Source organism: Oryctolagus cuniculus, chromosome 12 (assembly GCF_051225735.1).
Source record: "Oryctolagus cuniculus isolate XC-2025 breed Fujian yellow rabbit chromosome 12, ASM5122573v1, whole genome shotgun sequence".
Taxonomy (NCBI): domain Eukaryota; kingdom Metazoa; phylum Chordata; class Mammalia; order Lagomorpha; family Leporidae; genus Oryctolagus; species Oryctolagus cuniculus.
Window position 1 is genome coordinate 14,490,712 of NC_142878.1, and position 9,977 is coordinate 14,500,688.

At 43.4% G+C, this 9,977-nt stretch overlaps 1 pseudogene; it reads left to right on the plus strand.

Moving 5' to 3' along the window:
* The first annotated feature begins 8,167 nt into the window (after positions 1 to 8,167).
* LOC149122947 (GTP-binding nuclear protein Ran-like) lies at positions 8,168 to 8,840 on the plus strand (annotated as a pseudogene).
* The last annotated feature ends 1,137 nt before the right edge of the window (positions 8,841 to 9,977 follow it).

The following is a 9,977-nucleotide window of genomic DNA, read 5'->3' on the forward strand; positions in this document are numbered from 1 at the left end:
GGTTCAAAGGGAACAGCATGGCTTGGCTTCCTCCTATGAAGCCAGGTTGGCTGAGAAAACCAGCCTTTGTTTTGCTCTGAATGAGAGGCACTCTGCTGCAGGGCTCTTGATATTTGCTGTATTCCCAGTGCGGGTGGAGCCGAGCTCTATATCTGTCTGCAGCAGTGGTGGGGGCAGGGCGGGAAAGACAGTCCTCATCAGACATGTTGGCCACATTTGGCCAGTGGTTTTGGCTTCAGCTTCAGACACCTTTATCCCAGATGCTGCTGTATATAGCCATGCTAGAAAAATAGAATGAAAGGAGGGGGTGGTGGTGGATCAATTCATGATTGCTGAATTGTGATGAGATTGATGACACCCTTAAGCACGTCCTCTAGGGAAACCAAGCACAAATCTACCAAGTGAAAAATGTATCACAAGGGAAGACAATTAAAAGTTAAAAGGAGGCTAATGAGTCTGATAAAGGATGAATAGTCTAATTATTGAGGCACTGTCATAATTAAATTCCACAACTTTCCAGAACAACACCCATATAGTCATCGAGTATGAGCCCCCATTCCAAGGTCTCACCAGAGAACTCTGGGTGTCTCTTTGTGAAGAGAGAAGACCAAGATGAATAGGCTCAATGAAAATTAGTTCTGAATCTGGAATCCACGTTGATGGGCATTGTGCATGCTCTGCATCTTGACCAGCAGGTGTCACTGTTTACACATGAAATGGAAACTGCACTGACTCTTTTCCTTATTCTAAAACAAGACAAGCTCATCCACTGATTTTTTTTTTTTCTCATAAAACCTTCTCACATGGTCATTTTGTTCTGGAAAAGAATGTTTACTGTTAATCCCTTTTAAGAAAGATGGTAAATGTAGACGGAACTGGCTTAGGACACACACACACACACGTATTTTATATTTTAGGTATACAATGAAATTCCATTTCATAAAGAATTTTGAACAGCTATTATTTGTCTGAAACCAGCTGACATGACTTGAAGCATCCAAAAACAGCTGAAAAGCTGTCTTCAGGTGTCTTAAAAATTTGTCAGAACAAATGAGATTTAAATAATGAAACAACTTTAAGCATTGGAAGTTAAGTACTAAAACTGAGTATCACAATGCTTCAGGAAGACAAAAAATCAGAGGGGTCGTGTGCAGTGCAGAATGAAAAGGGTACGTTTATTTGATTAAAAAATGAAAGGCACTGGGGGTTTTGTTTTGTTCAGTTTTCTTGAGAAAGTAAGAAGACAAAGAATTATTTCTGGCGTATCTGTTTGGTAGAGTGGTGAAAATGAAATGAAGGGAGTGATGTTACTCCTAACCTGGGAGAGATATTGGGAATTCTTGCAATGGTAACTAGAAATAAGATCAGACGAGAGGGTATAAGGAGGGAAATGGTTGCCATGCCGGCTTATTGGTGAATACCATAGCTATGTATTCTTGTCTTCTCCATCCAAAGTCAAGAGACAAGAACTGGCGTGTGATCAGACAATAAAGCAGAAGGCTTAGGATCAGGACTGTTCCAGGAACTCTAGGACACATGGATGCTCCAAGTACATGCAGCAGAGAGTGACTTGGATCGAATGAGCTGGGATGATATTAACAGTGTTGCCACTGATAGACATGGAAATCTGAGGAGCACGTTTGGCTCAAATGATTCAGTGTGATCCATGTTGGTGAAACTGATGTGGGCCAGACTGGCAGAGGTTTGCAGGCACTGTAGGTTGAGAAGGCTAAAGTCTGATCAGAGTCGGCAGAGTTTAAAACTGTATTTAGGAGCCAATGACCCCAGAAGTGTGTGTGTGTGTGTGTGTGTGTGTGTGAGAGAGAGAGAGAGAGAGAGAGAGAGAGAGAAACAGAGAGAAAGTGAGGGAAGAGAAAGAGAGAAGAGAGGGAAGAGAGAGAACCAGGATATAGTATTCAAGGTTCAAGTCTCACGACTCAGTTCATTTCATTAAATTATATACAGTCTATAGTTTGAATATGGTTTTTCCCCTCTGAAAATCATGTTGAAATTTGAAGGCCACTGTAGGGTCCTTAACAGATGATTATGAAGTAGGCAAGCATACAGGTTGAAATCCACTGGGTTTGTGAGCTGGAAGACACGCCTTCACCACGCCCCTGTGTGACTTCATGCCCTGACCTGGCCACACCTGGGCGCCCACCAGCCAATCAGATTAATTAACCACTCCCATTTGGAAGTGGGTTAAAAGCCTGGGACATGGAGTGTCTGGCCCTTCTCTTCTGTTTCCTGGCCTCTTGCCAGGAGGAGGCTGGCTATAACCCTGTGCCCCCAGGGTGCGTGGCCTTTAGGCCACCCGCCATAGGCTTCCTGACCTAGATGCTCCTCCATGTGGCTGGTTCCTGGTGCTCAGTATGAACCCAGGTTTACCTCTCTCTCTCTTAGATAAAGCTCTCACTCTCCTATGCATCTTTCGCACTAAATAAAAGCCTAAGTTGTACCATGCTGCCTCGTTTATTTATGCTGGTATTTAGAATTTTTCTGTAAATATTAGGCAAGAACCTCTCAGGCTTATTAATATTGGGGATTTATTAATAAGCACATGGTGATATCGTATGGCACCCCAAATTCCGGTATATAAATTTTAGGGGTCATCTCCTATATAAATTAGGTTATCCAAAGGGACTAATGCTTTTCCCTTGATTCTGGATTCTTTACCATGAGAGTGAAATTTCAAAAGCAACCCTAGACCCTCTTGCTTGTCTCTCTTCCTCATGTGCCCACTTGCCTGTCTGCTTCTTCACCATATTTTGGTATAGCATGAGAACATTGCTAGAAGTGACAGCCCAATCTTGGACTTCCAGCCTCCAGACTGAGCTAAATAAAATTCTTTCCTTTATAAGTCACTCAGTTTTAGAAAATCTGTCATAGCAACAGAAAACAGACTAAGACAATGCATAAATACGTAATACTCAGGAAAGAAGATAGTTAGGAATCTCTCCGAGGTGTGGTGCAAGTCCCTGCTGACTCAGCATCCTTGCTGCCTTAATGTCATGAGAACACATGGCCAGAACATCCAACCTGCACTCCTTTCCCCTCCCAGGGTTTCACCATAATTACCTGGAACCCTCAAATACCCCTCCACCCATCAGTCGTTCATTATACTTGTTCACCTCTTTGGATCACTGGGAAAACAACTTACTGTCCAACGTGGAAGGCCTTGTTCTTGATAGAGTGCACTTCCTGAAACCTTGGAGGGAGGAAGGGAAATACGAATGGCAATTCAAAGCAGCCACCACCATTTCTAAAACACACAGTCCTTTATTTTCTAGTGACTCACTCTCTGAACTAAATAAATTTGAATGCATCTCTAACTTGGTTTGCTCAACTGCTCAGCGAGGGAGAATGGTGCTTACCTCTCAGAGTGGAGTGAAGATCGTGGGAGTGGTGCACATCAAGCCCAATGATATTAGTACCAAATATGTGGTTTTAACAGTGGGTGGGTGTGAAAGAGGCCCGAAGTTAGTGAGACCAGAGTGCAAATGAAAGAATCCCAAAGTAAATCCTCTTCATTTGGCATAACTTGTGAAAATGAGGATTAAATATGAGTAAGACAAATATAGACATCGTATTAGTATGTTTTCCATTGCAACAACAATAAGCAAAACTTAGGCTGAGTATTTTTATAAAGAAAAAAGATTTGTTTAGCTCACAGTTTTGGAGGCTGAAAGTCCAAAGAGCAGAACTCTGGCTCTGGCAAGGGCCCCCAGGCTGCATCACATCATGGCAGGAGTGCATACCAGAGGGAGAGCTCACACGGCAGGACAGGAAGCCAGAGAGTGGGGGAGAGGCCAGGTTTGCCCTTTGATAATAACTGACTCTCCTAGAAACAAACTGAGGTCCCAAGAGAATTACTAAATCTCCCTTGGAGGAAGAGCCTCCACTGACCGACCTCCCATAAGGCTCCAAGTCTTAAGAATTCTACACCACCTCTTCACATCACCACAGTGGGGACAAAATTCTCCACACGTGAACCCTTGGGGACACAGTCATTCCATGCTCATGCAGTAGCAGGCCTGAATACTGCAGCTCTGATCACTTTGCATGTGTGTGGAGAGAGGCAGCATTTCTTTTGTTTAAAACCCTGTGAACTTAATTTGCATTCAGAGAAAAGCTGTAGAATCATCAGACCCACTGCAAATAAGAAATGGGGATTCCAGCAAGGACAATATTGCTGTGAGAATGGTGAGAAGAGCAAAACAGGGCACTTTTATTTATAGCGAATTGTTGCTAAGCAGATAATAAAGACCCCTTTCAGAGCTTGCATATATATATATATATATATATATATATATATATATATATTTCCACAGAAAAGAGCTTGGCTTATACAGTGACTTTCAGACAAAATAAAAACCCTATACACACGTGGTTTTTAGATCAAGGTTTTTGGCATCAGCCAGCCTAGTGGGATGTAGCAGATGCTGTGTAGCAGCCCAGTGTAGGGAGGTAAGGGTAGTGCTACCTCATTTTAACAGTGTGGGAAGTCCTTTAAACTGGGCATGAGTGAATAGCCCCAGGGAAGCCCAAATGAGCTAGTGTGTCTTCCTCAGCTTCCCAGGCCACCTCCTGCTGTTCCAGGAGGGGCCAGGAGCCTGTCTGTAACTCTCCATCTGTCAGACTGGCTGTCTAGGGAATAAATGCTGACCCTTTCCAGAAGTTGAGTTGTTTCCAGTTTACAAAAAGAGAGACTCTTTTAAAAGAAGTTTTAAAACTTACTGTCAGAAAAGCAAAAACACATTCATAATAGAACAGAGAAGGCCAATAGTGCAGTAAATTGTGTTCTACTTAGATTCCCAGGGCTCACTCTTCTAATTGTGATTGGGTTATTCTCTCAAAAATTACTATGAGTAGAAGTCTATTTGCATCTCGCACTCATACACAAATTGATCATTCATTCATAGCACATAGTTTCTTTTTTGTGTATTTAAAAAGGTATCTTTAGAGTTATTCCCATAGTCCTATATAGATGTCCCCTCATTGTTTCACAACAATTATTTAAAGATTTTGGTGTATGGGTATATCACAGTTTATTTAACCAGGCAAGCATGGAAAACCATTAATGTAATGAGATAGGCATTTGCTTTGATAACTGTGGTATGTCTCTGATGATAGACTATTCTGTTTTCCCTAAATCATGGCAGACTGCTGTGATCACCCTCAAAAGCTAACATGATTGACACAGAGGTTGGGTTCTGATTAGGAAGCCTGGGTTGTGGCAGAAGCCTGAGATCCTTTGACTAACCTCTCTTATTGGACCTGAACATTTACACGTTCAATAAATACAATGCCAAGGTATTCATCAATTTCTTCATTAAACCAATCTGCTTTAAAGCCTTCCACGTCCCTGGGGTCTACCGACGTTCAGTAGCTGACACAGAAGAATAATGCAAAGCATCCTGCTTCCTGGTAGCTTGCTGTCAAGTAGCAGAATAATCACTAACACAGACTGAAGACAGACCCAGGGTATAACTTTTTGGAAGTTTTAGGACAGAGGTTTGGATTGTTTTGAGTTTGGTTGAAGAGGAAATGACTGTTTTTCTGTATTAGCTTCCTGTGGCTGGTCTACCAAACTACCACACGTTGAGCGACTTACAGCAACAGAAATGTATTACAGTTCTGGAGGGCAAAAGCCCAAGATTGTTGTCCATGTGTCAGTAGGCCACACTCTGCCTGGAGACTACAGGGAAGAACCATTCCTGGCCTCTTCCAGCTGCTGGTGGCTTTGGGAAGCCTTGGCTTTGTCACTTCAATATTTTGACTTTGTGTCCTGGTCCATCCAGGCTGCTTGAGTGAGGCACCAGAGATTGAGTGGCTGATGAACAGTGATGTGTTTCTCACAGATTAGGAAGCTGGGAAATCCTGCACCAAAGTTCCAGTGAATTCAATCTCAGAGGAGGCCTGTTTCCTGGATCAGAGATGGCTGTCATTCTGCTATCCTCACACTGTGGAAGGGGCAAGGGACATTTCTGCAGCCTCTTTAAAATGGGACTAATTTAAAATATCCTTTATCTATTATTGTATCAGATTCTCCTGTTCTTATTCTCCCATTTCAGAGGAGGACTCTGAGAACAGATAGGTCAAGTCACATGCTTGAGGTTTCAGGGCTTGAGGTCTGAGTAGATGCTAGGAAGATGTGAATCCTGGCCAGCTAATCCCTGAACCCGTCCACACTCATCCCTAGTAAGGGAAACTACTTTGGCTATCCATTATAGAATTGCAGGCCACCCAAAAGCTCAGTGGTTTAAAACAACAGCAATCATTTATTTGCTCATGTTTCTGCAATCCAGGCAGTACTTGGTGAGATGGGATATTTTTGTTCTATATAGTATCTGCTGGGGATAGAATATCCAAAATAGATTTTTTTTTCTGACAGGCAGAGTGGACAGTGAGAGAGAGAGACACACAGAGAAAGGTCTTCCTTTTCTGTTGGTTCACCCCTCAATGGCTGCTGCAGCCACTGAGCTGATCTGAAGCCAGGAGCCAGGTGCTTCTCCTGGTCTCCCATGCGGGTGCAGGGCCCAAGCACTTGGGCCATCCTCCACTGCACTCCCGGGCCACAGCAGAGAGCTGGACTGGAAGAGGAGCAACAGGGTCAGAACCCGGCACCCCAACCGGGACTAGAACCTGGTGTGCTGGTGCCACAGGCAGAGGATTAGCCTATGAGCCGTGGTGCAGGCCAATAGATTTTATTTTAACTGTGTATCTGGTTCCTTAGCTAGGTGGTTGAAATACAGTGGGTGGCCAGGCACCTCTGTCTCTGTGTGGCTTCTCTATGTTCCTAGCTTAGACATCATTACAGTAAGGTGATTCAGGCTAGTTGACCTTGTTATGAGATAGTTAGCTTCCCCCAGAGCAAAAAAGCAGAAACTGTTATTCCTTCATAATTTCTGGACTTAGAAATTCAAGGCAGTCACTTATGCTGCCTTTATTGCTCAAAGCAATCACAAGGGCAGGTCAGATAAAGGAGAGAAGAAAAAACAAAGAACAACTGTGCCACTTCTTGCTGGAAAGTCCAGGTCATGTTACAAAACTGTACAGGGAATGGGACGTATTGTGGAAATCTTTGGGAACATACTATAAAAGCAGATAAACATTCATACCCACCAGGGAAGAAAGAAGTGAGGATTGAAAAAGTATAGAGTTTGTGAGATTGACAGATGGCTTCCAGTTTACAGAATGAAAGACAGAGGCTCATGGAAAGCACATATGAATTGGCATTAATGGTAAGAGTATTAGAAGTTTGCATGTAGGACCAGTGCTGTGGTGGAGTGAGTTAAGCTGCTGCCTGCAGTACTTGCATTTCATATGGGCACTGGTTTGAGTCCAGGCTGCTCCACTTTTGATCCAGCTCCCTGTACCTGGGAAAGCAGCAGAGGATTACCAAAGTATTACCCTGAACCCATGTGGGAGACCTGGAAGAAGCTCCTGGCTCCTGGCTTCAGCCTGGGCTAGCCCTGCCTGTTGCAGCCATTTGGGGAGTGAACCAGTGGATGGAAGACCTCTCTTACTTGCTCTTTCTGTGTGTCTCTCCTTCTCTCTCTGTAACTCTGCTTTTCAAATAAATAAAATAAATCTTAAAGGAATAAGTTTGCATATGAGAAGAAAGTGGCCGCAGGAGCCCAATGTTAGAAAAGACCTGAGATGATAGGGTGTTGTGTGTTTCTATCAAAAAATCAAGCAAGGGCGGGCACAATGGTGCAGTGGGTAAAGCCACCTGCAGTGCTTGCTTCCCATATTGGTGCCGGTTCATGTCCTGGCTGCTGCACTTCTGATCCAGCTCTCTGCTGTGGCCTGGGAAAGCAGTTGAAAATTGCCAAAGTCCTTGGGCCCCTGCACCCATGTGGGAGACCTGGAGAAAGCTCCTGGCTTCTGGTTTTGGATTGGCACAGCTCTGGCTGTTGTGGTCAACTGGGGAGTGAACCAGTGGAAGGAAGACCCCTCTCTCTCTCTCTCTCTCTCTCTACCTCTACCTCTCTACCTCTCTACCTCTCTACCTCTCTACCTCTCATTCTCTCTCTGTGTAGCTCTGACTTTTAAGTAATTAAATAACTCTTTAAAAAAATCCAAAAAGATTTTTAATTTTGCTTCCACACCTTCCCAGCTTCAGTTGGTTAGATGTGGAGGTATTTTTGGAAGAAGCATTATGATGGATGCCCAAGGAGAGCTCTAAGTTGAGTTCAAATTTATTTTGGTTGGGATGATGATACTGAAAAAACAACATTCACAAAATTTCACTTTACAGGTAAATTCAAGAAGTATGTAGCTACCTTGGATATGGAGGTCTATATCCTTGTGTACCAGGTATGGGATTCTGCTGGTCAGAGGAAATATGGTGCAATGAAAGATGGATATTACTTCCAAACCTCGTGTGCTATTATAATGTTTCATGTTTCACCCAGAATTACTTACAAGAATGACCTTACTGGCATAGAGATCCGTCCCTAGTATGCAAAAACGTCTCCCTCAAGTCGTGTATCAAAAAAGTGGTTGTGAGGAGAGCAAAGTGAAGGCAAAATCTATTGTTTTCACTAGAAGAAGAACCTTCAGTACTAAGACAGTTATGCCAAAAGTCACAATATCTTTGAAAATCCCTTCTTCTGATTTGCTGGAAGGTCACTGGAGACTCTCACTTGCAGTTTGTGGCCATTCCTGCTCTTGCAACTCCAGAGCTTGTCACAGACTCAGCTTTGGCAGTGCAGGGTGAGCATGATTTAGAGGTTGCTCAGACAACTGCTCTCTCATGAGAGGATGATGACCTACGAGAAAATGAAGCTGGAGTTCACAGTCAGCATTCTAGTTTCATAGATACTGCCCTGTGATGTCAGCAGTGCAGCATGTGTGCCACTTATTATCTAGCTAAGCAGGGCATCTGTTTCATCTTTGAGATGCTGAAGGAGATGAATGTGCTTCAGAGTGATTGTGGCAGTTAAAAAAAAAGAACCTTCATTTTTTGGACCTGTGTATTTAGCTATTTTGGGGTGTAATTTTCCTTTTTGATTTCAAAGATAAGACTGCTACAGTCACAACACATTATTCAGTGGTGAAATCTTGTTTGTGACTACCATTCCCATTTCTTTGCATTTAGAATTAGATTAAAATATTTCAAACAAAGACAGATAAAGAAGAAGATCTAGCAAAGAGAGAGTGGAAGACTGCGGGGCAGTTTCTTTCTAAGCAAAAGATCAAATGTGGAGCGTAGATGAATGATGGGACAGGCTTTCTCTGATGCCTGGAAGAACAGGCACATGTTGGCGCCCAGGATATTGCAAATAAGGGTGAAGATGGTGATGACTTCTCTTCCAACCCCCTTGCCCTATATGGAACAGAGGAGCAGCTTCCTCTTTGAGAACTGTTGCCAGGCAGATGTATGTGTTTGTGCACCTACACACTGCTATTGACCCTGAGAGCTGAGTGGGCTGTTTTGTTCTTGCTGCTCCCACCCTGGAGCTGAGTCCCCTCCCAAGCCCTTGGTGCGGCACCTGTGGGGTGGGCACAGCTGCAAATTGCAGCACCAAGGGTAATTATAGGAAGAATATGCTAATAAGCAGATGCTCGTGATTAACTTGCCTTTTCTGTTGCCTGTCAAACCCAAGCTGCATTTGTTGGAAAAGATAATTAAATTGGAATCAGATGCCTGCAGTAAATATTTCATTTAGAACCTTACATGACAATAGAGGAAGTTGACTGTGAAGTCCCCCTTCAAATTTCTACTTTTGTACAAGGCCTGGGCCAGATTCCGAGTTTGTTTGTTGCCTGTTCAAATGAGCTTCTTGTTAAACAATCAGGACTCAGTGGTGTGTGTGGTGCTTGTGAATTTACTACTGCTAGGGTATTATGGCAAAGCTATTTGTTCCTCTCAGAATGGACAAAACTTGAGTTGGAAAGCATGGAATCCAGAACGGACAGTCACACCAGCTCAGCCTCCTCCTTGCACGCATCCCCTTCCCTCGAGTATC